The sequence below is a fragment of the Benincasa hispida genome, chromosome 8 (assembly GCF_027475165.1).
Source record: "Benincasa hispida cultivar pf3 chromosome 8, pf3_genome.v1.1, whole genome shotgun sequence".
NCBI lineage: Eukaryota > Viridiplantae > Streptophyta > Magnoliopsida > Cucurbitales > Cucurbitaceae > Benincasa > Benincasa hispida.
In genome coordinates this window covers 20,323,439-20,332,238 of record NC_143485.1, presented here as the reverse complement: position 1 = coordinate 20,332,238, position 8,800 = coordinate 20,323,439, and positions in this window count along the sequence as shown.

The following is an 8,800-nucleotide window of genomic DNA, read 5'->3' as shown; positions in this document are numbered from 1 at the left end:
AAGAAGTAGAAGATCGTTGATTAGAAGAGTTTGAAGAAATCTTTACGATCAGCGCAACAAGTGGAGCAGTAGTAGTGAAAGATGCACATTGTTCAACTTCTTGGACAACAAGAGAGAAAGCGCGTTGAATCATTGGTTCAAGCTCCATTAGAAGCAACTGAGTACGGATGTAAGTAAAGGAATCATTGAGGCCCATAAGAAAGACCAAAACATACTTTATTTGAAAGTATTCATTCAGATCCTTTACTCTACCGCAATTACAAGTCGGGTGATAAGATGCAAGTTTGTTCCAAATAGTGTCAGTTTCACAAAATAGGTAGTGACAGAGGTCTAATCTTGAGCCAAACTGGACAATTCACGTCGAAGCTGATAGATCCGAGAACGATTCTTGCCTTGATATCGTTGATGTAAATCAATGCATATGTCTTGAGTTGAATCCAAAAGATTTACACTAGCAGCAATTTCTTTCGAGATGGAGTTAAGGATTCGTGTAGTAACAACATTGTTACAGATAATCTAGGAATTAAGCAATTCTTCTGAAGATTTTGTTAATGTACCGTTCAGGAACTCTAATTTGTTTTTTCTGGTAAGCCCTAGAATCATAACATTACTCCATGTAGTGTAATTGGATTCCGTAAGAAGATTAGAGACGAGGATGAGATTTCTGATCTCTGAATGGTGAAGAAAATAGGGATTAGCATACTGATCAACCACGAATTGAGGAAAAGGCCAAGCAGTAGAAGAAAAAACAAGAGGAAAAGAAACATCATTCCATGTTTTATTGCAGCCATGAGAATTTTCGAGGAAAACACTCAAGAGAGAGAAACGGAAACACATCTCATACCATATTGATATTAAAGGAATCAAATTTCTCATGCTCGTTTATGTCAGCGAATTTATTTTTGAAATACCTTAAAAAACAGAGAAGTAATACAGAATGATAAACATTTAATCCTAGAGCATGCTTTCTAAAAAAATCATACAAAGAGGGAAACGGTGGGAGAAAACACTTATCTTTGAAGTCAAATTAATCTTCATGAATTTCCTTCCCATAAACACAACAACAATTCCCATAAACACAACAACGAACAACAAAAAGAACACTACCAAAGAAGTCTTCCCTACTATTCTCTAGGTGAGAAATCAAGCAGAGGAGTGAGCTTCTTTTCTTTAATTTTTGGTGAAGGAATAATTAATTTTTACAGAGTTAGTATAGAGGGAGATGATGAGTTGCAAAAATCTTTCTTCACACACTGTTTTCATTTAAGGGAACCACCTCAAAAACCTCTGTTAATTGCTATATGAGAGAGATGTGAGGGAGTTATCAAATAACTCCCAGCACATCATGAAAATAACTTTAACTATATTAACTAAAATAATATAATGAAATGAAATTATATATTATATCTCATATAATATATAACCTATAGTTTATATCACATATAATATAATCTATAGTTTATATTCTCTTATATAACATGTAGTTTTAATATGAATCATATTTATGTTAATTTTAATAGTCTTTATATGAATCTTATTCATATAATTAATATTTGAATCATTAATCAAATATTTATTTCATTAAACTTTATAATATATTGTATCCAAATATATTACATAACTGTATTTCATATAATTAATTTTCTTTAATTAATTTAAACAATTCAAATTAATTCAAAATTAATTGATTCTCATTAAACCCTTATTGAGCTAACAAGGGGACCTTATGAACCTACAAATTAAAAGCTCCAATGATAAAAGATTAATTTAATTAGAAGATTCATTAATTAAACTCTTTAGTTAAATTAATCAACTTTCATTAACTGCTGATCACTCTACTAAAGACTGATAAATGCACTATTCGCATTGTAGATATATTTATGTTTTCATTGGAAATAACCAATCAACAACAAGTTATCTACTTACCCTAAATAATGGGAATGAAGGAATTCCTTCTTGTGTAACTGTGTTCCCAACTCCCCACTTGGACGAATCCCCAAAATGGTAGGCATATTCAGTCAGCAAATCTGGACACTCTCACCCATACAGATCAAAGAACTGCCTTATAGCAGGAGTTCACAACTCACTCAGGGTTAAGGTCAAGTCACTTATGGTCATTCTAGTGAAAAATAAGTCTCTTCAAGTAAAAAGACTAATCATTTCATGGTCTGATCTTATACAAACTCTTTGTACAGAATACTCCCACTCCCATGTTTCTACATGAATGATCATTTGTAATACTTTACCATAGTTGTAACAAATTATAAAGTGAGTCGCATCCATAGTATCACCAGGATAAGGTACCCAACCTTATCCATCTACTATAGATCTTTTAGGTTATTACTTAAACATGATCCACTTGTATATCACTGCATACATGTTTAAGTTACATTAAATAACCTAGGGTCTTAGTTTATTGATTTTAGGTTAATACAACTAAATGTCAAATAAAATAACACTTTATTTGATTGAATAATATAATTCGTTTGTATAAATAATTTACAAATTACGAAACCAAAAGATTTAAGGCATCAACACCCATAGACAGTTGAGTGTAAATTAAACTTGCATCAACTTCTCATTATGAAAGTTCAGCAACAAGTACAACAAACTATTTAACAAAATAACTTCCTCTAATATTTATAAAATTATATCTTTGATACAATTTGATTCGTTAAGGATTTTTTACAAGTTCATGAAGGATTGAAGAAACAATTAAAACGTGAAGGAGTATAAGAAAAAAAGATTAACTTACACCATAAAATTATCATGCTCAATGTTATATTTAAAATTGTATTTTGAATAAGTGTAAATATCTTTAATATTGGACTGTTTTGAAATAAAGAAAAATGAATTACAATATTTACAAATAATAACTTATATGCGTACCATTGATTTTCTTTATATTGAGTATAACAAATGACATATAGATACATTATTGATATGCTACCATTTATCCATGGTTGATATGCACAATATACTAAATCACAATTAACCGGGAATACAATGGCTTAAATATCATATTTATTTAAATGAATGTTAAATCAAGTATACCCACCGATAAATTGCTAATATATTTGAAATATCAATAAAATAATACTCATGTTTTAATTCAAGTAATGATTGATTGTTATATACTTGAATATAAAAAAAATGGGCGTTGGATTGATATTCGATATATTGATCATATATACTTGAAATATCAATAAAATAAAATGTATATGCTTTAATTCAAAATTAGTTATCGATAGATGTTTGATTTACTACATATATATTATTGATGTACTTGGAATATCAATAAAATAATCTATCATTTATTTCAAATAATGACTGAAATTGCATCAATAAAATGGTACACAATTTATTTTAAAATAAGTTATTGATTGATGTTTGTTTTACTACTAATATACTGCTAATTTACATGAACTATCAATAAAATGAATATTGATTATTGTGAAATATAATGTTGATATACTTGAAATATTCATTAAATGATAAACTCATGTTTTACTTCAAGTAAATACTGATTAATATTTGAAACACTTGAAATATCGATAAAATGATACCCTTGTGTTTTAGTTGAAGTTATTAATGATTGAAATCTGGTATAGTTCAAATATCATTGATTGATCCATCAATTGAACTGTCATCCCATGAAGTTTACCTAAGTCTAAAAAATCATCACTTCATCAAACAAAGTATCAATAGTTTTATAATCCACATAATATTGTTGATCATCCTATTGATCCCTATGAAAAAAAAACTATCGTAAGTTTAAATATAACTACAAAATTCTATAAAAGTATAAAAACTAAAATCAACTCTAACTCATATTGCTATATAAAAGTAAGTATATTATTAATATCTTAATGACATAACTAAAATTTAGTAGCTCCTATCTTGCCTGTTTTATCGTCTTTTCATCCCGAACGCTTTATTCGACCTCTTGTACATTCAAGACCTACAAAATCATCAATTAAATACATTAAATAGCCTAACGATCCCGAATTAAGAAGACGAAGATAAAACATTTTTTGTTCTATCAAATACCCTCAACTTAGCTCTTGATTATCCTCGAGCAAGGTAGAATAAGAAATCACACAAAAATAATCAGTTTACCATGCTACAATGTTCCCTACTCAAGCTTCAAAAGTCAACTAGAATCATGCGTGCAATCCAGTAGGCAACCAAAAAGTATTCAACCATTTCAAGACAAGTTTGCAAATTTGTTTCAAGTTTTAATCATGCATACATAAAGCACAAAGTTGTCTATTTTGAACATGAGTAGACCTGGAATAGCCTTATGAAACCCTCAGTTTTTTTTCCCCTACTCTGGCTAAAAAAGATACGGAAGTAGGGTCCCTAAGTTCAAAGTGACAATGTTAATAAATTGAACTGGTCAAAATCAATCCACTCTTTACCCTTTATAACATATCTTCTTTTCTTTTCTCTTTTGTTTTCTTCATCATCTCTGAGCAATTCAAGAATCCTGAGCAAAGGTAACCAACAGAATGAGGGGAGGATCTAGGAGATTCGAATTAACTCTTTTCCATCAACAATCCTGAGCAATTCAAGAATGATAGAAAGTATTAGGCTCAATAATAAAGGAAAAACTTCATAAATGAAATTTAATCTAGGAAAGCGAATAAATTTAAAATCTGAATGCCTCTAGGAAGCGCACATTTTTAGGGTTGGTTGCTCTACCGTGGTGGCTCATTGTCAGATGTAAACCAACAAGTCTAATCGGTAGATGATGTCAAAGCAATCTAAAGACTCGTTATCGTGAAAGACCTTCAGCCTATGCCTGTTCACTTTCAAAACTTTTCCTATCTCAAGATTAATAATGTCTACTGCACCCAGGGTAAATGTGAAAAATGTCAAATGGTCCAAGCCACTTGGATCGAAGTTTTTCAGGCATAAATTTCAAACGTGAATTGTATAAAAGAACTTTTTGCCCTACCTCAAACTCCTTTTGTGCAATCATGCGATCTTGAAGTTCTTTCATTCTTTCTTTGTAGATCAAAAAGTTGTCAAAGGATTCCAACTTGAGCTCTTCCAATTCTTGGAGCTATAAAAGTCTGGACACCCCAGCTGCCTCATGGTCCCAGTTGCACTTCTTAACTGCCCAATACGCCTTATGGAAAGCTTTTCCATAGACCATCATAAAGGGAGACATCCTAATAGGGGTTTTGAAGGTCATTCTATAAGCCCACAAAGCATTGTCAAGACGGAGGCTTCAATTCGTCCTTCCCGGGTTGACTACTTTCTCCAAAATAGTCTTCACCTCCCTATTTGATACCTTCGCCTGCCCATTCGTCTGAGGGTAGTCGGGCATGACAATACGATGCTATACACCGCATTTTTTCAGTAAGTAAACGATGACTCAGTTACAGAAATGTGATCCTTGGTTGCTGATGATTGCTTTGGGAAAGTCATACCTGCATAAGATGTTAGACTTCAAGAACCCTACAACAACCTTAGCATCATCAGTAATAGTGGCCTCTGCTTCCACCCATTTGGAACCATAGTCCACTACCAGTAATATATACTCAAACCCATAAGAGGAAGGAAAAGGTCCCATAAAATCTATCCCTCATACATCAAATATCTCACAAAAAAAAAAAAAAAAAAAAAAGGGACTCGAGGCATTTCATTCCTATGGGACAGACCTCTTGACTTTTGACAACATTCATAAGTCTTACAAAGAAAATATGCATCCTTAAACAAAGTGTCCCAATTCAGACCAGAATCTAAGACTTTTTTAGCAGTTCTTTTGGGACTAAATTGTCCATCACATGCATGCTTATGACATAATTCTAAAACCGAAAAGAATTCGTCATTAGGGACACACCTCCTAACAAATTGATCATAACAGAATTTCCAGAGATAAGGTTCTTCCCAGACATAATATTTTGACTCACTTTTGATTTTATCTTGTCTGTGCTTATTCAGTCCATAAGGAAACTCACAAGTGGCAAATAATTAACGAGGTCAGCATAAAAGGGAGTCATGGAAATACCGTCTGCCCGCATCAGTGTATGATCAAGGAAGTCTCCATCAGATTTGAGACAACCAGCTTCACCCACGAGCCTGCTCAAGTGGCCGGCGACAACATTTTCACATCATTTTCTATCTTGAAGCTTCAGGTTAAACTCCTTGAGGAGAAGAACCCACCTTAACAATCCGGGCTTGGATTTTTTTCTCGACATCAGATAGCGTAAAACTGCATGATCAGAACTTCAGAACCAACAATATAGGAACACACTTTTTCAAGAGCAAACACAAAAGCTAAAACCTCCTTTTTTGTCGTGGTGTAGCTGTAGGGTCTTTGAGGCGTAGTAGATCACGTGATATTTCTTATGAACCTTCTAGCCCAAGACCGCTCCAATAGCATGGTTGCTCACATCGCACATGATCTTGAAGGGGAGATCCCAACGAGGAGCCTAAATAATTGGAGTACACGACAAGGCATTCTTCAGCATGTCAAAGCTTGCCTAGCATTCATCACCAACTCAAAAGGCATGTCTTCGTGAAGAAGAAAGGTCATCAGTTGAGCAATTTTACTGAAATCCTTGATAAACCTGCAGAAGAAACCTGCACGTCCAAGAAAAGACCGAACCTCTCTCACGTGTGGGGTAAGGAAGTTTAGCAATAACATTAACCTTGGCTAGATCAACCTCTATACCATGCTCAGAAAGGATATCTCCTAACAGAATTCCATGCGAGGCCATAAAATGACATTTTTCAAAATTAAGCACGAGGTTTGACTCAATACATCGCTCTAGAACCCTAGAAAAGTTTGACAAGAAATCATGAAATAAGTCTCCATAAATAGTGAAATCATCCATAAAAACTTCCGTGCAATTTTCAATAAATTTAGAGAAGATACTCATCATGCAGCACTGGAAAGTGCCATAAGCGTTACATAGCCCGAATGACATCCTTCTGAAAGCAAAGGTACCATAGAGGCATGTAAAGGTCATCTTTTATTAATCTTCCCTGTTAATCGGGATCTGATAGAAACCCAAAAACCATCAATAAAACAGAAGAAAGGCTTTCCAACTAGCCTCTCAAGCATCTGATCTATGAATGGAATGAGGAAGCGGTCCTTTCTAGTGACAGCATTTAACTTTCTAAAGTTATACACATTCTCCATCCATTTTGAACTCTTATTGGAATTAAACTACCCTCTTCATTTTTCACTACAGTAACATCTGTTTTTTTAGGTACTACATATATAGGACTAACCCATTCACTATCAGCAGTAGGGTAGATAATACTTGCATCGAGGAATTTAACGACCTCTTTCATGAAAACCTCCTTAAAAATAGGTTTCAAATGCCACTGCTGCTGGTAAGGCTTAGCTCCCTCTTCAAGATAAATCTGATGCATACATACAACGGGACTAATACCTTTGATGATGGCCAACGTCCACCCAATGGACAGGTTGTTCTTTTGCAAGACTTCCACCAACTATTCCTCTTGCTTATTAGTCAAGTTTTTGGAAATAATCACGGGCAAAGTTTCAGCTTCTCTAAGACAGACGTTCTTCAGATGGTTAGGAAGCTTCTTCAGCTCCATTTTAGGTGTCTGCATGACAGAAGGAAACACCTTTTTAGATGAATCATTCTTAGAACAAGAAGGCTTACTTACTGGTTCTGTCATGGATAAAGTTGGAAGCTCCTCGAGTGAGATCAGTTCGCCCGATTCATCCTTGTCATCATCATAAACGTCCCAAAATACTTCCTACTCAAGACAATCAAACAAATCAATCTGGCATAAAGAGTGTACATTCCCAACTTTGGGAGACTTCATAGGATAAAAAATTTTAAATTTAACTACCCCACCATCAAACTCAACAGAAAAAGTACCTTCATCCACATCGATCTTAGTTTTGGTCGTTTTCATGAAAGATCAACCAAGCAAGATTGATGCAAATGAAACTGACGTGGGTTCTTCCATTTTAAGAATGTAAAAATTAGTAGGGAAAAGAATATCATTAACTTGCACTAGGATATCTTCTACGATTCCTAATAGATGAATGAAAGACCTATCAGTTAACTGAATCACAACACTAGTTTCAATCAGGTCTTTTAATTTTAGTTCTTGGTAGATTGAGTATGACATAACATTTATGGATGCACCAAGATCTAACATAGCTCTTTTAATTTTTTTCTTTTCAATAACACAAGGTAAGGAGAACATACCTGGATCCTTTTGTTTTTCAGGCAAGTTCTTCTGAAGGATCACGGACACGGATTGACTTACGAACATCCTCTTGTTCTTTTTTGCTTGCCTCTTCCTTGTGCACAATTCTTTGAGAAACTTGGCATATTTAGGAATTTGCTTCACACCATCAAGAAGAGGTATGTTGATCTCCAGCTTCTTGAATGTCTCCAGTAGCTCTTTATACTTGTCTCCCATTGGCTTCTTCGGTCTTGCAAGCCTGGAAGGAAAAGGTGCTTTAGGCACATAAGAATTTAATGGAGGAAGAGGGTTAGTGGATACTGATACTCCTTTTTTCTTGTCTTGTAGTGTTTTTGTTGCAGAATTTGAAGAAGTGCTTTCTTGCTGTTTTATCTCTGGATTTTTTGGTTCACCAGGTTGTTAGGATTGATGTTCTAAATCTCTTGTATTTTCGTAGTTTGTAAACATTGTATAAATAAATTATTACTAATAAAATAATTGTCATTTTATGAGCATACACTTAATCCAATAAACTAAGATCCTAGGTTATTTTATGTAATTTAAACAATAATGTAGAGACATACGGATGGATTTTGTTTAAATAATAACCTAA